The sequence below is a fragment of the Lissotriton vulgaris genome, chromosome 8 (assembly GCF_964263255.1).
Source record: "Lissotriton vulgaris chromosome 8, aLisVul1.2, whole genome shotgun sequence".
Taxonomy (NCBI): Eukaryota; Metazoa; Chordata; class Amphibia; order Caudata; family Salamandridae; genus Lissotriton; species Lissotriton vulgaris.
Genome location: NC_141696.1, coordinates 545,983,734 through 546,005,194, shown reverse-complemented (window position 1 = coordinate 546,005,194; position 21,461 = coordinate 545,983,734). Strand labels below are relative to the sequence as shown.

At 39.4% G+C, this 21,461-nt stretch overlaps 15 non-coding genes across 15 annotated transcripts; all 15 read left to right on the top strand.

Annotated features, from left to right (window-relative positions):
• The first annotated feature begins 2,032 nt into the window (after positions 1–2,032).
• Positions 2,033–2,104, top strand: TRNAP-UGG (transfer RNA proline (anticodon UGG)). Its single transcript has one exon. It is a non-coding gene; the product is annotated as a tRNA-Pro (tRNA).
• A 300-nt stretch (positions 2,105–2,404) lies between these two features.
• TRNAV-CAC (transfer RNA valine (anticodon CAC)) lies at positions 2,405–2,477 on the top strand. The gene has a single exon. It is a non-coding gene; the product is annotated as a tRNA-Val (tRNA).
• A 2,144-nt stretch (positions 2,478–4,621) lies between these two features.
• Positions 4,622–4,693, top strand: TRNAP-UGG (transfer RNA proline (anticodon UGG)). The gene has a single exon. It is a non-coding gene; the product is annotated as a tRNA-Pro (tRNA).
• A 300-nt stretch (positions 4,694–4,993) lies between these two features.
• Positions 4,994–5,066, top strand: TRNAV-CAC (transfer RNA valine (anticodon CAC)). The gene has a single exon. It is a non-coding gene; the product is annotated as a tRNA-Val (tRNA).
• Positions 5,067–7,214: 2,148 nt separating this feature from the next.
• TRNAP-UGG (transfer RNA proline (anticodon UGG)) lies at positions 7,215–7,286 on the top strand. The gene has a single exon. It is a non-coding gene; the product is annotated as a tRNA-Pro (tRNA).
• A 300-nt stretch (positions 7,287–7,586) lies between these two features.
• On the top strand, positions 7,587–7,659 carry TRNAV-CAC (transfer RNA valine (anticodon CAC)). The gene has a single exon. It is a non-coding gene; the product is annotated as a tRNA-Val (tRNA).
• A 2,180-nt stretch (positions 7,660–9,839) lies between these two features.
• On the top strand, positions 9,840–9,911 carry TRNAP-UGG (transfer RNA proline (anticodon UGG)). Its single transcript has one exon. It is a non-coding gene; the product is annotated as a tRNA-Pro (tRNA).
• A 300-nt stretch (positions 9,912–10,211) lies between these two features.
• On the top strand, positions 10,212–10,284 carry TRNAV-CAC (transfer RNA valine (anticodon CAC)). The gene has a single exon. It is a non-coding gene; the product is annotated as a tRNA-Val (tRNA).
• A 2,172-nt stretch (positions 10,285–12,456) lies between these two features.
• TRNAP-UGG (transfer RNA proline (anticodon UGG)) lies at positions 12,457–12,528 on the top strand. The gene has a single exon. It is a non-coding gene; the product is annotated as a tRNA-Pro (tRNA).
• A 300-nt stretch (positions 12,529–12,828) lies between these two features.
• TRNAV-CAC (transfer RNA valine (anticodon CAC)) lies at positions 12,829–12,901 on the top strand. Its single transcript has one exon. It is a non-coding gene; the product is annotated as a tRNA-Val (tRNA).
• A 2,136-nt stretch (positions 12,902–15,037) lies between these two features.
• TRNAP-UGG (transfer RNA proline (anticodon UGG)) lies at positions 15,038–15,109 on the top strand. Its single transcript has one exon. It is a non-coding gene; the product is annotated as a tRNA-Pro (tRNA).
• Positions 15,110–15,409: 300 nt separating this feature from the next.
• Positions 15,410–15,482, top strand: TRNAV-CAC (transfer RNA valine (anticodon CAC)). The gene has a single exon. It is a non-coding gene; the product is annotated as a tRNA-Val (tRNA).
• A 2,142-nt stretch (positions 15,483–17,624) lies between these two features.
• TRNAP-UGG (transfer RNA proline (anticodon UGG)) lies at positions 17,625–17,696 on the top strand. Its single transcript has one exon. It is a non-coding gene; the product is annotated as a tRNA-Pro (tRNA).
• A 300-nt stretch (positions 17,697–17,996) lies between these two features.
• On the top strand, positions 17,997–18,069 carry TRNAV-CAC (transfer RNA valine (anticodon CAC)). Its single transcript has one exon. It is a non-coding gene; the product is annotated as a tRNA-Val (tRNA).
• A 3,011-nt stretch (positions 18,070–21,080) lies between these two features.
• On the top strand, positions 21,081–21,153 carry TRNAV-CAC (transfer RNA valine (anticodon CAC)). Its single transcript has one exon. It is a non-coding gene; the product is annotated as a tRNA-Val (tRNA).
• The last annotated feature ends 308 nt before the right edge of the window (positions 21,154–21,461 follow it).

Sequence of the window (21,461 nt, the reverse complement as noted above, 5' to 3'; positions counted from 1 at the left end):
GTTCCAAGAAAGTGAATTCTCTTAAAAACACTAAAGTAATTGGCATGTGGATGTATCTGTTGATTCACAGACCTCGCTTTGAAAAGAGCCCTGCATTCTGTTCATTGCTCACCTAGAACATGCATTAACTTTGGGAATTGTTGGCACCAACAGGCATCTTAGTTTAGTGGAGTGTTTCTGGTGTTTAAGTGCAGAAGCCCTGGGCTCAATTCCTCGGTGACCCTTCTCAAGGTGATGATACAAATGCATCGTCACCTTTACGTTTAATGTCAGAATTGTTTATTTCTATTTGGTGGTGTATGAATGCTTGCAATAGTATGTTGATTTTTTCTAGCCTTGAATGAATAAAAGCAAATCACTCCTCTTTATGTATTTTTCTAATACATTGATATTTGCATCTCCTTTCCTAGCCTGCATTTTTCACTATCTTACAGGCTGTATATAATAAGTATCAATTCAGGGGCCCTTCTTCTACTCAATTCACAACTGTTCTATCCCGGCATTGATAAGCAATCTACATCTGCTTCTGTTGTATATTGGTTATCATGTTTACCTGACGTGTGAAAGCCCCATGTTTGACAGTGCGCGTTAATAAAGAGACCAATGATTTTTATTAAAAGTTGTCATGTGTTTTTGTTACCTTGCACCGGCCAAAAAGTGCCGGAAATGACTTCATTTGCAGTCACTTGAAAAGTAGGGATTCTCAAATAAATGGTAAGAGGTTGGAACAAATCTAAAGGAATGCATGGCATATCTATATGTATGTGTACGCAGGTATCCATATATAAAGATAGATAGATAGATAGATAGATAGATAGATAGATAGATAGATAGATAGATAGATAGATAGATAGATAGATAGATAGATAGATAGATAGATAGATAGATAGATAGATAGATAGATAGATAGATAGATATTGGGAGAGAGAGAGCGTTAATATAAACTGAGACTTTATTTTCCATCAAGCTGTCTTTCCTTTCCTTCAGGAGCAGAATGTTCTGATCATCAGCGCTCCAGAATCTAGTGCTTGGTTGGCAAGCATCACACATTGTGATGTGTTAGCTAAGAGTTCCATGTCGTTCAGACTCATATATTCCTCTGTAGTTGTACCTTGGTGATTCAACAAAATGTGGCATCATAAGCAGCATTCTACTGCCATAGACTGGGCAGAAAAAACATTTAGAATTTCACTGAAAAAGAAAAAAAGCATACTTAGGCAGAGCTTTCTGGACAGTAAGGACATTAGAGTAAGTGATGAATAAGCACTGCTTTTGTTAATTTACATAGGCAGAACAGAGACTGCTGGGAAAAGCCTGAAATTAAAGGCACAGAAAATGCCTGCTTCTGGATAGAACACTGAGAAGGGTTGAAAGTTTTTTCTCTGACCCTGGCCACTTATACAAGCAATCCTATGATAGTCAGAAGGACCCACCCTAAAAAGGAAGGGACAGCCATTTGGACCCTTTCCACCTTTTCTATATCTCGCCTGATCGAGCCTGATCGAGCGCTGATTGAGCGGATTAGCACATGTACTTCTCATTTTGGGAAGGTATTGCTTAGCTTGCTACCAGCAGCTCAGTTATGTTATGATGTTAGAGGCTTGCAAGGAATGCTTTAGTCCTGCATTAGGCAGTTTTTATTGCTACTTGCATTCAAGGGAAAGATAATTAGCCAGAATCTGTGACCCAGTTATTCAGCTTGGCATTCCGATTTGCACAAAGGGAATAAGCATTTGAGAAAAAATGCAACATGTGTTTCTTATGTTGTTATGAACAGCTTTTTATTCTTTCTCTTTAGGGTCTAGCCACTGCAGAAATAGATAAATAAGTGCTGACTTCCTGTAAGACGTGTCCAATGCTGGGACAAAATAAAAGGGGACACTTATAAATGATAGTGATATCATTTGAGAAAGGGTAAGTTGACACTGAATTTCATGTGTATTCACAGACCAAGCATGAAAAAGTCCCCAGCATGATCTTCATTGCGTGCTTAGAGCTGGTATTAGCTTTTCAGAGGTGCAGGCCTTTCGAAGGCTCGTTGGTCTAGGGGTATGATTCTCGCTTTGGGTGCGAGAGGTCCCGGGTTCAAATCCCGGACGAGCCCTTTCATTGGTGCTTTTTTAAAGTAGTATTGAAGTATGCATTTCAAAGCCAATATCAATTTTCTCTTTGCAGTAGTGGATGAATATTTGCTAGAGTCTCATGCTTTTAACCTTGCCCTGCCTGAGCAAATAGGAAACATTTCTCTTTAAGCATTTTGCAAAAATGCTGAACTTGCATGGCATATACAAGCGTTCAGCTAGGGCTGTCTGGGAAGGTTGCATGAAAGAAATCTAAAACCAGAGGCCCTTGGAATAGCCTGTTTTGAGAAGTTTCATCACAGAAGAATCAACTGTAGACATCTGTTTCTGTAGTGTAGTGGTTATCACGTTCGCCTCACACGCGAAAGGTCCCCGGTTCGAAACCGGGCAGAAACAGTTTTTATATTGTCTTGGCTGCAATGTTGAGAGGTGCCGTTTTGCCATGAAATTGTCCAGGCCCTGAAGATGGTTTCATGCAGACTCATTCCAAGAAAGTGAATTCTCTTAAAAACACTAAAGTAATTGGCATGTGGATGTATCTGTTGATTCACAGACCACGCTTTCATAAGAGCCCTGCATTCTGTTCATTGCTCACCTAGAACATGCATTAACTTTGGGAATTGTTGGCACCAACAGGCATCTTAGTTTAGTGGAGTGTTTCTGGTGTTTAAGTGCAGAAGCCCTGGGCTCAATTCCTCGGTGACCCTTCTCAAGGTGATGATACAAATGCATCGTCACCTTTACGTTTAATGTCAGAATTGTTTATTTCTATTTGGTGGTGTATGAATGCTTGCAATAGTATGTTGATTTTTTCTAGCCTTGAATGAATAAAAGCAAATCACTCCTCTTTATGTATTTTTCTAATACATTGATATTTGCATCTCCTTTCCTAGCCTGCATTTTCACTATCTTACAGGCTGTATATAATAAGTATCAATTCAGGGGCCCTTCTATTACTCAATTCACAACTATTCTATCCTGGCATTGATAAGCAATCTACATCTGCTTCTGTTGTGTATTGGTTATCATGTTTACCTGACGTGTGAAAGCCCCATGTTTGACAGTGCGCGTTAATAAAAAGACCAATGATTTGTATTAAAAGTTGGCATGTGTTTTTGTTACCTTGCACCGGCCAAAAAGTGCCGGAAATGACTTCATTTGCAGTCACTTGAAAAGTAGGGATTCTCAAATAAATGGTAAGAGGTTGGAACAAATCTAAAGGAATGCATGGCATATCTATATGTATGTGTACGCAGGTATCCATATATAAAGATAGATAGATAGATAGATAGATAGATAGATAGATAGATAGATAGATAGATAGATAGATAGATAGATAGATAGATAGATAGATAGATAGATAGATATAGATAGATAGATATAGATAGATAGATAGATAGATAGATAGATAGATAGATAGATAGATAGATAGATATTGGGAGAGAGAGAGCGTTAATATAAACTGAGACTTTATTTTCCATCAAGCTGTCTTTCCTTTCCTTCAGGAGCAGAATGTTCTGATCATCAGCGCTCCAGAATCTAGTGCTTGGTTGGCAAGCATCACACATTGTGATGTGTTAGCTAAGAGTTCCATGTCGTTCAGACTCATATATTCCTCTGTAGTTGTACCTTGGTGATTCAACAAAATGTGGCATCATAAGCAGCATTCTACTGCCATAGACTGGGCAGAAAAAACATTTAGAATTTCACTGAAAAAGAAAAAAAGCATACTTAGGCAGAGCTTTCTGGACAGTAAGGACATTAGAGTAAGTGATGAATAAGCACTGCTTTTGTTAATTTACATAGGCAGAACAGAGACTGCTGGGAAAAGCCTGAAATTAAAGGCACAGAAAATGCCTGCTTCTGGATAGAACACTGAGAAGGGTTGAAAGTTTTTTCTCTGACCCTGGCCACTTATACAAGCAATCCTATGATAGTCAGAAGGACCCACCCTAAAAAGGAAGGGACAGCCATTTGGACCCTTTCCACCTTTTCTATATCTCGCCTGATCGAGCGCTGATTGAGCGGATTAGCACATGTACTTCTCATTTTGGGAAGGTATTGCTTAGCTTGCTACCAGCAGCTCAGTTATGTTATGATGTTAGAGGCTTGCAAGGAATGCTTTAGTCCTGCATTAGGCAGTTTTTATTGCTACTTGCATTCAAGGGAAAGATAATTAGCCAGAATCTGTGACCCAGTTATTCAGCTTGGCATTCCGATTTGCACAAAGGGAATAAGCATTTGAGAAAAAATGCAACATGTGTTTCTTATGTTGTTATGAACAGCTTTTTATTCTTTCTCTTTAGGGTCTAGCCACTGCAGAAATAGATAAATAAGTGCTGACTTCCTGTAAGACGTGTCCAATGCTGGGACAAAATAAAAGGGGACACTTATAAATGATAGTGATATCATTTGAGAAAGGGTAAGTTGACACTGAATTTCATGTGTATTCACAGACCAAGCATGAAAAAGTCCCCAGCATGATCTTCATTGCGTGCTTAGAGCTGGTATTAGCTTTTCAGAGGTGCAGGCCTTTAGAAGGCTCGTTGGTCTAGGGGTATGATTCTCGCTTTGGGTGCGAGAGGTCCCGGGTTCAAATCCCGGACGAGCCCTTTCATTGGTGCTTTTTTAAAGTAGTATTGAAGTATGCATTTCAAAGCCAATATCAATTTTCTCTTTGCAGTAGTGGATGAATATTTGCTAGAGTCTCATGCTTTTAACCTTGCCCTGCCTGAGCAAATAGGAAACATTTCTCTTTAAGCATTTTGCAAAAATGCTGAACTTGCATGGCATATACAAGCGTTCAGCTAGGGCTGTCTGGGAAGGTTGCATGAAAGAAATCTAAAACCAGAGGCCCTTGGAATAGCCTGTTTTGAGAAGTTTCATCACAGAAGAATCAACTGTAGACATCTGTTTCTGTAGTGTAGTGGTTATCACGTTTGCCTCACACGCGAAAGGTCCCCGGTTCGAAACCGGGCAGAAACAGTTGTTATATTGTCTTGGCTGCAATGTTGAGAGGTGCCGTTTTGCCATGAAATTGTCCAGGCCCTGAAGATGGTTTCATGCAGACTCGTTCCAAGAAAGTGAATTCTCTTAAAAACACTAAAGTAATTGGCATGTGGATGTATCTGTTGATTCACAGACCTCGCTTTGAAAAGAGCCCTGCATTCTGTTCATTGCTCACCTAGAACATGCATTAACTTTGGGAATTGTTGGCACCAACAGGCATCTTAGTTTAGTGGAGTGTTTCTGGTGTTTAAGTGCAGAAGCCCTGGGCTCAATTCCTCGGTGACCCTTCTCAAGGTGATGATACAAATGCATCGTCACCTTTACGTTTAATGTCAGAATTGTTTATTTCTATTTGGTGGTGTATGAATGCTTGCAATAGTATGTTGATTTTTTCTAGCCTTGAATGAATAAAAGCAAATCACTCCTCTTTATGTATTTTTCTAATACATTGATATTTGCATCTCCTTTCCTAGCCTGCATTTTTCACTATCTTACAGGCTGTATATAATAAGTATCAATTCAGGGGCCCTTCTTCTACTCAATTCACAACTGTTCTATCCCGGCATTGATAAGCAATCTACATCTGCTTCTGTTGTATATTGGTTATCATGTTTACCTGACGTGTGAAAGCCCCATGTTTGACAGTGCGCGTTAATAAAGAGACCAATGATTTTTATTAAAAGTTGTCATGTGTTTTTGTTACCTTGCACCGGCCAAAAAGTGCCGGAAATGACTTCATTTGCAGTCACTTGAAAAGTAGGGATTCTCAAATAAATGGTAAGAGGTTGGAACAAATCTAAAGGAATGCATGGCATATCTATATGTATGTGTACGCAGGTATCCATATATAAAGATAGATAGATAGATAGATAGATAGATAGATAGATAGATAGATAGATAGATAGATAGATAGATAGATAGATAGATAGATAGATAGATAGATAGATAGATAGATAGATAGATAGATAGATAGATAGATAGATAGATAGATAGATAGATAGATAGATAGATAGATAGATATTGGGAGAGAGAGAGCGTTAATATAAACTGAGACTTTATTTTCCATCAAGCTGTCTTTCCTTTCCTTCAGGAGCAGAATGTTCTGATCATCAGCGCTCCAGAATCTAGTGCTTGGTTGGCAAGCATCACACATTGTGATGTGTTAGCTAAGAGTTCCATTTCGTTCAGACTCATATATTCTTCTGTAGTTGTACCTTGGTGATTCAACAAAATGTGGCATCATAAGCAGCATTCTACTGCCATAGACTGGGCAGAAAAAACATTTAGAATTTCACTGAAAAAGAAAAAAAGCATACTTAGGCAGAGCTTTCTGGACAGTAAGGACATTAGAGTAAGTGATGAATAAGCACTGCTTTTGTTAATTTACATAGGCAGAACAGAGACTGCTGGGAAAAGCCTGAAATTAAAGGCACAGAAAATGCCTGCTTCTGGATAGAACACTGAGAAGGGTTGAAAGTTTTTTCTCTGACCCTGGCCACTTATACAAGCAATCCTATGATAGTCAGAAGGACCCACCCTAAAAAGGAAGGGACAGCCATTTGGACCCTTTCCACCTTTTCTATATCTCGCCTGATCGAGCCTGATTGAGCGGATTAGCACATGTACTTCTCATTTTGGGAAGGTATTGCTTAGCTTGCTACCAGCAGCTCAGTTATGTTATGATGTTAGAGGCTTGCAAGGAATGCTTTAGTCCTGCATTAGGCAGTTTTTATTGCTACTTGCATTCAAGGGAAAGATAATTAGCCAGAATCTGTGACCCAGTTATTCAGCTTGGCATTCCGATTTGCACAAAGGGAATAAGCATTTGAGAAAAAATGCAACATGTGTTTCTTATGTTGTTATGAACAGCTTTTTATTCTTTCTCTTTAGGGTCTAGCCACTGCAGAAATAGATAAATAAGTGCTGACTTCCTGTAAGACGTGTCCAATGCTGGGACAAAATAAAAGGGGACACTTATAAATGATAGTGATATCATTTGAGAAAGGGTAAGTTGACACTGAATTTCATGTGTATTCACAGACCAAGCATGAAAAAGTCCCCAGCATGATCTTCATTGCGTGCTTAGAGCTGGTATTAGCTTTTCAGAGGTGCAGGCCTTTCGAAGGCTCGTTGGTCTAGGGGTATGATTCTCGCTTTGGGTGCGAGAGGTCCCGGGTTCAAATCCCGGACGAGCCCTTTCATTGGTGCTTTTTTAAAGTAGTATTGAAGTATGCATTTCAAAGCCAATATCAATTTTCTCTTTGCAGTAGTGGATGAATATTTGCTAGAGTCTCATGCTTTTAACCTTGCCCTGCCTGAGCAAATAGGAAACATTTCTCTTTAAGCATTTTGCAAAAATGCTGAACTTGCATGGCATATACAAGCGTTCAGCTAGGGCTGTCTGGGAAGGTTGCATGAAAGAAATCTAAAACCAGAGGCCCTTGGAATAGCCTGTTTTGAGAAGTTTCATCACAGAAGAATCAACTGTAGACATCTGTTTCTGTAGTGTAGTGGTTATCACGTTCGCCTCACACGCGAAAGGTCCCCGGTTCGAAACCGGGCAGAAACAGTTTTTATATTGTCTTGGCTGCAATGTTGAGAGGTGCCGTTTTGCCATGAAATTGTCCAGGCCCTGAAGATGGTTTCATGCAGACTCATTCCAAGAAAGTGAATTCTCTTAAAAACACTAAAGTAATTGGCATGTGGATTTATCTGTTGATTCACAGACCACGCTTTCATAAGAGCCCTGCATTCTGTTCATTGCTCACCTAGAACATGCATTAACTTTGGGAATTGTTGGCACCAACAGGCATCTTAGTTTAGTGGAGTGTTTCTGGTGTTTAAGTGCAGAAGCCCTGGGCTCAATTCCTCGGTGACCCTTCTCAAGGTGATGATACAAATGCATCGTCACCTTTACGTTTAATGTCAGAATTGTTTATTTCTATTTGGTGGTGTATGAATGCTTGCAATAGTATGTTGATTTTTTCTAGCCTTGAATGAATAAAAGCAAATCACTCCTCTTTATGTATTTTTCTAATACATTGATATTTGCATCTCCTTTCCTAGCCTGCATTTTCACTATCTTACAGGCTGTATATAATAAGTATCAATTCAGGGGCCCTTCTATTACTCAATTCACAACTATTCTATCCTGGCATTGATAAGCAATCTACATCTGCTTCTGTTGTGTATTGGTTATCATGTTTACCTGACGTGTGAAAGCCCCATGTTTGACAGTGCGCGTTAATAAAAAGACCAATGATTTGTATTAAAAGTTGGCATGTGTTTTTGTTACCTTGCACCGGCCAAAAAGTGCCGGAAATGACTTCATTTGCAGTCACTTGAAAAGTAGGGATTCTCAAATAAATGGTAAGAGGTTGGAACAAATCTAAAGGAATGCATGGCATATCTATATGTATGTGTACGCAGGTATCCATATATAAAGATAGATAGATAGATAGATAGATAGATAGATAGATAGATAGATAGATAGATAGATAGATAGATAGATAGATAGATAGATAGATAGATAGATAGATAGATAGATAGATAGATAGATAGATAGATAGATAGATAGATAGATAGATAGATAGATAGATAGATAGATAGATAGATAGATAGATAGATAGATAGATAGATAGATATTGGGAGAGAGAGAGCGTTAATATAAACTGAGACTTTATTTTCCATCAAGCTGTCTTTCCTTTCCTTCAGGAGCAGAATGTTCTGATCATCAGCGCTCCAGAATCTAGTGCTTGGTTGGCAAGCATCACACATTGTGATGTGTTAGCTAAGAGTTCCATGTCGTTCAGACTCATATATTCCTCTGTAGTTGTACCTTGGTGATTCAACAAAATGTGGCATCATAAGCAGCATTCTACTGCCATAGACTGGGCAGAAAAAACATTTAGAATTTCACTGAAAAAGAAAAAAAGCATACTTAGGCAGAGCTTTCTGGACAGTAAGGACATTAGAGTAAGTGATGAATAAGCACTGCTTTTGTTAATTTACATAGGCAGAACAGAGACTGCTGGGAAAAGCCTGAAATTAAAGGCACAGAAAATGCCTGCTTCTGGATAGAACACTGAGAAGGGTTGAAAGTTTTTTCTCTGACCCTGGCCACTTATACAAGCAATCCTATGATAGTCAGAAGGACCCACCCTAAAAAGGAAGGGACAGCCATTTGGACCCTTTCCACCTTTTCTATATCTCGCCTGATCGAGCGCTGATTGAGCGGATTAGCACATGTACTTCTCATTTTGGGAAGGTATTGCTTAGCTTGCTACCAGCAGCTCAGTTATGTTATGATGTTAGAGGCTTGCAAGGAATGCTTTAGTCCTGCATTAGGCAGTTTTTATTGCTACTTGCATTCAAGGGAAAGATAATTAGCCAGAATCTGTGACCCAGTTATTCAGCTTGGCATTCCGATTTGCACAAAGGGAATAAGCATTTGAGAAAAAATGCAACATGTGTTTCTTATGTTGTTATGAACAGCTTTTTATTCTTTCTCTTTAGGGTCTAGCCACTGCAGAAATAGATAAATAAGTGCTGACTTCCTGTAAGACGTGTCCAATGCTGGGACAAAATAAAAGGGGACACTTATAAATGATAGTGATATCATTTGAGAAAGGGTAAGTTGACACTGAATTTCATGTGTATTCACAGACCAAGCATGAAAAAGTCCCCAGCATGATCTTCATTGCGTGCTTAGAGCTGGTATTAGCTTTTCAGAGGTGCAGGCCTTTCGAAGGCTCGTTGGTCTAGGGGTATGATTCTCGCTTTGGGTGCGAGAGGTCCCGGGTTCAAATCCCGGACGAGCCCTTTCATTGGTGCTTTTTTAAAGTAGTATTGAAGTATGCATTTCAAAGCCAATATCAATTTTCTCTTTGCAGTAGTGGATGAATATTTGCTAGAGTCTCATGCTTTTAACCTTGCCCTGCCTGAGCAAATAGGAAACATTTCTCTTTAAGCATTTTGCAAAAATGCTGAACTTGCATGGCATATACAAGCGTTCAGCTAGGGCTGTCTGGGAAGGTTGCATGAAAGAAATCTAAAACCAGAGGCCCTTGGAATAGCCTGTTTTGAGAAGTTTCATCACAGAAGAATCAACTGTAGACATCTGTTTCTGTAGTGTAGTGGTTATCACGTTTGCCTCACACGCGAAAGGTCCCCGGTTCGAAACCGGGCAGAAACAGTTGTTATATTGTCTTGGCTGCAATGTTGAGAGGTGCCGTTTTGCCATGAAATTGTCCAGGCCCTGAAGATAGTTTCATGCAGACTCGTTCCAAGAAAGTGAATTCTCTTAAAAACACTAAAGTAATTGGCATGTGGATGTATCTGTTGATTCACAGACCTCGCTTTGAAAAGAGCCCTGCATTCTGTTCATTGCTCACCTAGAACATGCATTAACTTTGGGAATTGTTGGCACCAACAGGCATCTTAGTTTAGTGGAGTGTTTCTGGTGTTTAAGTGCAGAAGCCCTGGGCTCAATTCCTCGGTGACCCTTCTCAAGGTGATGATACAAATGCATCGTCACCTTTACGTTTAATGTCAGAATTGTTTATTTCTATTTGGTGGTGTATGAATGCTTGCAATAGTATGTTGATTTTTTCTAGCCTTGAATGAATAAAAGCAAATCACTCCTCTTTATGTATTTTTCTAATACATTGATATTTGCATCTCCTTTCCTAGCCTGCATTTTTCACTATCTTACAGGCTGTATATAATAAGTATCAATTCAGGGGCCCTTCTATTACTCAATTCACAACTATTCTATCCTGGCATTGATAAGCAATCTACATCTGCTTCTGTTGTGTATTGGTTATCATGTTTACCTGACGTGTGAAAGCCCCATGTTTGACAGTGCGCGTTAATAAAGAGACCAATGATTTGTATTAAAAGTTGGCATGTGTTTTTGTTACCTTGCACCGGCCAAAAAGTGCCGGAAATGACTTCATTTGCAGTCACTTGAAAAGTAGGGATTCTCAAATAAATGGTAAGAGGTTGGAACAAATCTAAAGGAATGCATGGCATATCTATATGTATGTGTACGCAGGTATCCATATATAAAGATAGATAGATAGATAGATAGATAGATAGATAGATAGATAGATAGATAGATAGATAGATAGATAGATAGATAGATAGATAGATAGATAGATAGATAGATAGATAGATAGATAGATAGATAGATAGATAGATAGATAGATAGATAGATAGATAGATAGATAGATAGATAGATAGATAGATAGATAGATAGATATTGGGAGAGAGAGAGCGTTAATATAAACTGAGACTTTATTTTCCATCAAGCTGTCTTTCCTTTCCTTCAGGAGCAGAATGTTCTGATCATCAGCGCTCCAGAATCTAGTGCTTGGTTGGCAAGCATCACACATTGTGATGTGTTAGCTAAGAGTTCCATGTCGTTCAGACTCATATATTCCTCTGTAGTTGTACCTTGGTGATTCAACAAAATGTGGCATCATAAGCAGCATTCTACTGCCATAGACTGGGCAGAAAAAACATTTAGAATTTCACTGAAAAAGAAAAAAAGCATACTTAGGCAGAGCTTTCTGGACAGTAAGGACATTAGAGTAAGTGATGAATAAGCACTGCTTTTGTTAATTTACATAGGCAGAACAGAGACTGCTGGGAAAAGCCTGAAATTAAAGGCACAGAAAATGCCTGCTTCTGGATAGAACACTGAGAAGGGTTGAAAGTTTTTTCTCTGACCCTGGCCACTTATACAAGCAATCCTATGATAGTCAGAAGGACCCACCCTAAAAAGGAAGGGACAGCCATTTGGACCCTTTCCACCTTTTCTATATCTCGCCTGATCGAGCCTGATTGAGCGGATTAGCACATGTACTTCTCATTTTGGGAAGGTATTGCTTAGCTTGCTACCAGCAGCTCAGTTATGTTATGATGTTAGAGGCTTGCAAGGAATGCTTTAGTCCTGCATTAGGCAGTTTTTATTGCTACTTGCATTCAAGGGAAAGATAATTAGCCAGAATCTGTGACCCAGTTATTCAGCTTGGCATTCCGATTTGCACAAAGGGAATAAGCATTTGAGAAAAAATGCAACATGTGTTTCTTATGTTGTTATGAACAGCTTTTTATTCTTTCTCTTTAGGGTCTAGCCACTGCAGAAATAGATAAATAAGTGCTGACTTCCTGTAAGACGTGTCCAATGCTGGGACAAAATAAAAGGGGACACTTATAAATGATAGTGATATCATTTGAGAAAGGGTAAGTTGACACTGAATTTCATGTGTATTCACAGACCAAGCATGAAAAAGTCCCCAGCATGATCTTCATTGCGTGCTTAGAGCTGGTATTAGCTTTTCAGAGGTGCAGGCCTTTCGAAGGCTCGTTGGTCTAGGGGTATGATTCTCGCTTTGGGTGCGAGAGGTCCCGGGTTCAAATCCCGGACGAGCCCTTTCATTGGTGCTTTTTTAAAGTAGTATTGAAGTATGCATTTCAAAGCCAATATCAATTTTCTCTTTGCAGTAGTGGATGAATATTTGCTAGAGTCTCATGCTTTTAACCTTGCCCTGCCTGAGCAAATAGGAAACATTTCTCTTTAAGCATTTTGCAAAAATGCTGAACTTGCATGGCATATACAAGCGTTCAGCTAGGGCTGTCTGGGAAGGTTGCATGAAAGAAATCTAAAACCAGAGGCCCTTGGAATAGCCTGTTTTGAGAAGTTTCATCACAGAAGAATCAACTGTAGACATCTGTTTCTGTAGTGTAGTGGTTATCACGTTCGCCTCACACGCGAAAGGTCCCCGGTTCGAAACCGGGCAGAAACAGTTTTTATATTGTCTTGGCTGCAATGTTGAGAGGTGCCGTTTTGCCATGAAATTGTCCAGGCCCTGAAGATGGTTTCATGCAGACTCATTCCAAGAAAGTGAATTCTCTTAAAAACACTAAAGTAATTGGCATGTGGATGTATCTGTTGATTCACAGACCTCGCTTTCATAAGAGCCCTGCATTCTGTTCATTGCTCACCTAGAACATGCATTAACTTTGGGAATTGTTGGCACCAACAGGCATCTTAGTTTAGTGGAGTGTTTCTGGTGTTTAAGTGCAGAAGCCCTGGGCTCAATTCCTCGGTGACCCTTCTCAAGGTGATGATACAAATGCATCGTCACCTTTACGTTTAATGTCAGAATTGTTTATTTCTATTTGGTGGTGTATGAATGCTTGCAATAGTATGTTGATTTTTTCTAGCCTTGAATGAATAAAAGCAAATCACTCCTCTTTATGTATTTTTCTAATACATTGATATTTGCATCTCCTTTCCTAGCCTGCATTTTCACTATCTTACAGGCTGTATATAATAAGTATCAATTCAGGGGCCCTTCTATTACTCAATTCACAACTATTCTATCCTGGCATTGATAAGCAATCTACATCTGCTTCTGTTGTGTATTGGTTATCATGTTTACCTGACGTGTGAAAGCCCCATGTTTGACAGTGCGCGTTAATAAAGAGACCAATGATTTGTATTAAAAGTTGGCATGTGTTTTTGTTACCTTGCACCGGCCAAAAAGTGCCGGAAATGACTTCATTTGCAGTCACTTGAAAAGTAGGGATTCTCAAATAAATGGTAAGAGGTTGGAACAAATCTAACGGAATGCATGGCATATCTATATGTATGTGTACGCAGGTATCCATATATAAAGATAGATAGATAGATAGATAGATAGATAGATAGATAGATAGATAGATAGATAGATAGATAGATAGATAGATAGATAGATATAGATAGATAGATATAGATAGATAGATAGATAGATAGATAGATAGATAGATAGATAGATAGATAGATAGATAGATATTGGGAGAGAGAGAGCGTTAATATAAACTGAGACTTTATTTTCCATCAAGCTGTCTTTCCTTTCCTTCAGGAGCAGAATGTTCTGATCATCAGCGCTCCAGAATCTAGTGCTTGGTTGGCAAGCATCACACATTGTGATGTGTTAGCTAAGAGTTCCATGTCGTTCAGACTCATATATTCCTCTGTAGTTGTACCTTGGTGATTCAACAAAATGTGGCATCATAAGCAGCATTCTACTGCCATAGACTGGGCAGAAAAAACATTTAGAATTTCACTGAAAAAGAAAAAAAGCATACTTAGGCAGAGCTTTCTGGACAGTAAGGACATTAGAGTAAGTGATGAATAAGCACTGCTTTTGTTAATTTACATAGGCAGAACAGAGACTGCTGGGAAAAGCCTGAAATTAAAGGCACAGAAAATGCCTGCTTCTGGATAGAACACTGAGAAGGGTTGAAAGTTTTTTCTCTGACCCTGGCCACTTATACAAGCAATCCTATGATAGTCAGAAGGACCCACCCTAAAAAGGAAGGGACAGCCATTTGGACCCTTTCCACCTTTTCTATATCTCGCCTGATCGAGCGCTGATTGAGCGGATTAGCACATGTACTTCTCATTTTGGGAAGGTATTGCTTAGCTTGCTACCAGCAGCTCAGTTATGTTATGATGTTAGAGGCTTGCAAGGAATGCTTTAGTCCTGCATTAGGCAGTTTTTATTGCTACTTGCATTCAAGGGAAAGATAATTAGCCAGAATCTGTGACCCAGTTATTCAGCTTGGCATTCCGATTTGCACAAAGGGAATAAGCATTTGAGAAAAAATGCAACATGTGTTTCTTATGTTGTTATGAACAGCTTTTTATTCTTTCTCTTTAGGGTCTAGCCACTGCAGAAATAGATAAATAAGTGCTGACTTCCTGTAAGACGTGTCCAATGCTGGGACAAAATAAAAGGGGACACTTATAAATGATAGTGATATCATTTGAGAAAGGGTAAGTTGACACTGAATTTCATGTGTATTCACAGACCAAGCATGAAAAAGTCCCCAGCATGATCTTCATTGCGTGCTTAGAGCTGGTATTAGCTTTTCAGAGGTGCAGGCCTTTAGAAGGCTCGTTGGTCTAGGGGTATGATTCTCGCTTTGGGTGCGAGAGGTCCCGGGTTCAAATCCCGGACGAGCCCTTTCATTGGTGCTTTTTTAAAGTAGTATTGAAGTATGCATTTCAAAGCCAATATCAATTTTCTCTTTGCAGTAGTGGATGAATATTTGCTAGAGTCTCATGCTTTTAACCTTGCCCTGCCTGAGCAAATAGGAAACATTTCTCTTTAAGCATTTTGCAAAAATGCTGAACTTGCATGGCATATACAAGCGTTCAGCTAGGGCTGTCTGGGAAGGTTGCATGAAAGAAATCTAAAACCAGAGGCCCTTGGAATAGCCTGTTTTGAGAAGTTTCATCACAGAAGAATCAACTGTAGACATCTGTTTCTGTAGTGTAGTGGTTATCACGTTTGCCTCACACGCGAAAGGTCCCCGGTTCGAAACCGGGCAGAAACAGTTGTTATATTGTCTTGGCTGCAATGTTGAGAGGTGCCGTTTTGCCATGAAATTGTCCAGGCCCTGAAGATGGTTTCATGCAGACTCATTCCAAGAAAGTGAATTCTCTTAAAAACACTAAAGTAATTGGCATGTGGATGTATCTGTTGATTCACAGACCTCGCTTTCATAAGAGCCCTGCATTCTGTTCATTGCTCACCTAGAACATGCATTAACTTTGGGAATTGTTGGCACCAACAGGCATCTTAGTTTAGTGGAGTGTTTCTGGTGTTTAAGTGCAGAAGCCCTGGGCTCAATTCCTCGGTGACCCTTCTCAAGGTGATGATACAAATGCATCGTCACCTTTACGTTTAATGTCAGAATTGTTTATTTCTATTTGGTGGTGTATGAATGCTTGCAATAGTATGTTGATTTTTTCTAGCCTTGAATGAATAAAAGCAAATCACTCCTCTTTATGTATTTTTCTAATACATTGATATTTGCATCTCCTTTCCTAGCCTGCATTTTTCACTATCTTACAGGCTGTATATAATAAGTATCAATTCAGGGGCCCTTCTATTACTCAATTCACAACTATTCTATCCTGGCATTGATAAGCAATCTACATCTGCTTCTGTTGTGTATTGGTTATCATGTTTACCTGACGTGTGAAAGCCCCATGTTTGACAGTGCGCGTTAATAAAGAGACCAATGATTTGTATTAAAAGTTGGCATGTGTTTTTGTTACCTTGCACCGGCCAAAAAGTGCCGGAAATGACTTCATTTGCAGTCACTTGAAAAGTAGGGATTCTCAAATAAATGGTAAGAGGTTGGAACAAATCTAAAGGAATGCATGGCATATCTATATGTATGTGTACGCAGGTATCCATATATAAAGATAGATAGATAGATAGATAGATAGATAGATAGATAGATAGATAGATAGATAGATAGATAGATAGATAGATAGATAGATAGATAGATAGATAGATAGATAGATAGATAGATAGATAGATAGATAGATAGATAGATAGATAGATAGATAGATATTCGGAGAGAGAGAGCGTTAATATAAACTGAGACTTTATTTTCCATCAAGCTGTCTTTCCTTTCCTTCAGGAGCAGAATGTTCTGATCATCAGCGCTCCAGAATCTAGTGCTTGGTTGGCAAGCATCACACATTGTGATGTGTTAGCTAAGAGTTCCATGTCGTTCAGACTCATATATTCCTCTGTAGTTGTACCTTGGTGATTCAACAAAATGTGGCATCATAAGCAGCATTCTACTGCCATAGACTGGGCAGAAAAAACATTTAGAATTTCACAGAAAAAGAAAAAAAGCATACTTAGGCAGAGCTTTCTGGACAGTAAGGACATTAGAGTAAGTGATGAATAAGCACTGCTTTTGTTATTTACATAGGCAGAACAGAGACTGCTGGGAAAAGCCTGAAATTAAAGGCACAGAAAATGCCTGCTTCTGGATAGAACACTGAGAAGGGTTGAAAGTTTTTTCTCTGACCCTGGCCACTCGTACAAGCAATCCTATGATAGTCAGAAGGACCCACCCTAAAAAGGAAGGGACAGCCATTTGGACCCTTTCCACCTTTTCTATATCTCGCCTGATCTCGCCTGATCGAGCGCTGATTGAGCGGATTAGCACATGTACTTCTCATTTTGGGAAGGTATTGCTTAGCTTGCTACCAGCAGCTCAGTTATGTTATGATGTTAGAGGCTTGCAAGGAATGCTTTAGTCCTGCATTAGGCAGTTTTTATTGCTACTTGCATTCAAGGGAAAGATAATTAGCCAGAATCTGTGGCCCAGTTATTCAGCTTGGCATTCCGATTTGCACAAAGGGAATAAGCATTTGAGAAAAAATGCAACATGTGTTTCTTATGTTGTTATGAACAGCTTTTTATTCTTTCTCTTTAGGGTCTAGCCACTGCAGAAATAGATAAATAAGTGCTGACTTCCTGTAAGACGTGTCCAATGCTGGGACAAAATAAAAGGGGACACTTATAAATGATAGTGATATCATTTGAGAAAGGGTAAGTTGACACTGAATTTCATGTGTATTCACAGACCAAGCATGAAAAAGTCCCCAGCATGATCTTCATTGCGTGCTTAGAGCTGGTATTAGCTTTTCAGAGGTGCGGGTCTTTCGAAGGCTCGTTGGTCTAGGGGTATGATTCTCGCTTTGGGTGCGAGAGGTCCCGGGTTCAAATCCCGGACGAGCCCTTTCATTGGTGCTTTTTTAAAGTAGTATTGAAGTATGCATTTCAAAGCCAATATCAATTTTCTCTTTGCAGTAGTGGATGAATATTTGCTAGAGTCTCATGCTTTTAACCTTGCCCTGCCTGAGCAAATAGGAAACATTTCTCTTTAAGCATTTTGCAAAAATGCTGAACTTGCATGGCATATACAAGCGTTCAGCTAGGGCTGTCTGGGAAGGTTGCATGAAAGAAATCTAAAACCAGAGGCCCTTGGAATAGCCTGTTTTGAGAAGTTTCATCACAGAAGAATCAACTGTAGACATCTGTTTCTGTAGTGTAGTGGTTATCACGTTTGCCTCACACGCGAAAGGTCCCCGGTTCGAAACCGGGCAGAAACAGTTGTTATATTGTCTTGGCTGCAATGTTGAGAGGTGCCGTTTTGCCATGAAATTGTCCAGGCCCTGAAGATAGTTTCATGCAGACTCGTTCCAAGAAAGTGAATTCTCTTAAAAACACTAAAGTAATTGGCATGTGGATGTATCTGTTGATTCACAGACCTCGCTTTGAAAAGAGCCCTGCATTCTGTTCATTGCTCACCTAGAACATGCATTAACTTTGGGAATTGTTGGCACCAACAGGCATCTTAGTTTAGTGGAGTGTTTCTGGTGTTTAAGTGCAGAAGCCCTGGGCTCAATTCCTCGGTGACCCTTCTCAAGGTGATGATACAAATGCATCATCACCTTTACGTTTAATGTCAGAATTGTTTATTTCTATTTGGTGGTGTATGAATGCTTGCAATAGTATGTTGATTTTTTCTAGCCTTGAATGAATAAAAGCAAATCACTCCTCTTTATGTATTTTTCTAATACATTGATATTTGCATCTCCTTTCCTAGCCAGCATTTTTCACTATCTTACAGGATGTATATAATAAGTATCAATTCAGGGGCCCTTCTTCTACTCAATTCACAACTGTTCTATCCCGGCATTGATAAGCAATCTACATCTGCTTCTGTTGTATATTGGTTATCATGTTTACCTGACGTGTGAAAGCCCCATGTTTGACAGTGCGCATTAATAAAGAGACCAATGATTTTTATTAAAAGTTGTCATGTGTTTTTGTTACCTTGCACCGGCCAAAAAGTGCCGGAAATGACTTCATTTGCAGTCACTTGAAAAGTAGGGATTCTCAAATAAATGGTAAGAGGTTGGAACAAATCTAAAGGAATGCATGGCATATCTATATGTATGTGTACGCAGGTATCCATATATAAAGATAGATAGATAGATAGATAGATAGATAGATAGATAGATAGATAGATAGATAGATAGATAGATAGATAGATAGATAGATAGATAGATAGATAGATAGATAGATAGATAGATAGATAGATAGATAGATAGATAGATGGATGGATGGATGGATGGATGGATGGATGGATGGATGGATGGATGGATGGATGGATGGATGGATGGATGGATGGATGGATGGATGGATGGATGGATGGATGGATGGATGGATGGATGGATAGATAGATAGATAGATAGATAGATAGATAGATAGATAGATAGATAGATAGATAGATAGATAGATAGATAGATAGATAGATAGATAGATAGATAGATAGATAGATAGATAGATAGATAGATAGATAGATAGATAGATAGATAGATGGATGGATGGATGGATGGATGGATGGATGGATGGATGGATGGATGGATGGATGGATGGATGGATGGATGGATGGATGGATGGATGGATGGATGGATGGATGGATGGATGGATAGATAGATAGATAGATAGATAGATAGATAGATAGATAGATAGATAGATAGATAGATAGATAGATAGATAGATAGATAGATAGATAGATAGATAGATAGATAGATAGATAGATAGATAGATAGATAGATAGATAGATATTGGGAGAGAGAGAGCGTTAATATAAACTGAGACTTTATTTTCCATCAAGCTGTCTTTCCTTTCCTTCAGGAGCAGAATGTTCTGATCATCAGCGCTCCAGAATCTAGTGCTTGGTTGGCAAGCATCACACATTGTGATGTGTTAGCTAAGAGTTCCATGTCGTTCAGACTCATATATTCCTCTGTAGTTGTACCTTGGTGATTCAACAAAATGTGGCATCATAAGCAGCATTCTACTGCCATAGACTGGGCAGAAAAAACATTTAGAATTTCACTGAAAAAGAAAAAAAGCATACTTAGGCAGAGCTTTCTGGACAGTAAGGACATTAGAGTAAGTGATGAATAAGCACTGCTTTTGTTAATTTACATAGGCAGAACAGAGACTGCTGGGAAAAGCCTGAAATTAAAGGCACAGAAAATGCCTGCTTCTGGATAGAACACTGAGAAGGGTTGAAAGTTTTTTCTCTGACCCTGGCCACTTATACAAGCAATCCTATGATAGTCAGAAGGACCCACCCTAAAAAGGAAGGGACAGCCATTTGGACCCTTTCCACCTTTTCTATATCTCGCCTGATCGAGCCTGATCGAGCGCTGATTGAGCGGATTAGCACATGTACTTCTCATTTTGGGAAGGTATTGCTTAGCTTGCTACCAGCAGCTCAGTTATGTTATGATGTTAGAGGCTTGCAAGGAATGCTTTAGTCCTGCATTAGGCAGTTTTTATTGCTACTTGCATTCAAGGGAAAGATAATTAGCCAGAATCTGTGACCCAGTTATTCAGCTTGGCATTCCGATTTGCACAAAGGGAATAAGCATTTGAGAAAAAATGCAACATGTGTTTCTTATGTTGTTATGAACAGCTTTTTATTCTTTCTCTTTAGGGTCTAGCCACTGCAGAAATAGATAAATAAGTGCTGACTTCCTGTAAGACGTGTCCAATGCTGGGACAAAATAAAAGGGGACACTTATAAATGATAGTGATATCATTTGAGAAAGGGTAAGTTGACACTGAATTTCATGTGTATTCACAGACCAAGCATGAAAAAGTCCCCAGCATGATCTTCATTGCGTGCTTAGAGCTGGTATTAGCTTTTCAGAGGTGCAGGCCTTTCGAAGGCTCGTTGGTCTAGGGGTATGATTCGCGCTTTGGGTGCGAGAGGTCCCGGGTTCAAATCCCGGACGAGCCCTTTCATTGGTGCTTTTTTAAAGTAGTATTGAAGTATGCATTTCAAAGCCAATATCAATTTTCTCTTTGCAGTAGTGGATGAATATTTGCTAGAGTCTCATGCTTTTAACCTTGCCCTGCCTGAGCAAATAGGAAACATTTCTCTTTAAGCATTTTGCAAAAATGCTGAACTTGCATGGCATATACAAGCGTTCAGCTAGGGCTGTCTGGGAAGGTTGCATGAAAGAAATCTAAAACCAGAGGCCCTTGGAATAGCCTGTTTTGAGAAGTTTCATCACAGAAGAATCAACTGTAGACATCTGTTTCTGTAGTGTAGTGGTTATCACGTTCGCCTCACACGCGAAAGGTCCCCGGTTCGAAACCGGGCAGAAACAGTTTTTATATTGTCTTGGCTGCAATGTTGAGAGGTGCCGTTTTGCCATGAAATTGTCCAGGCCCTGAAGATGGTTTCATGCAGACTCATTCCAAGAAAGTGAATTCTCTTAAAAACACTAAAGTAATTGGCATGTGGATGTATCTGTTGATTCACATACCTCGCTTTCATAAGAGCCCTGCATTCTGTTCATTGCTCACCTAGAACATGCATTAACTTTGGGAATTGTTGGCACCAACAGGCATCTTAGTTTAGTGGAGTGTTTCTGGTGTTTAAGTGCAGAAGCCCTGGGCTCAATTCCTCGGTGAC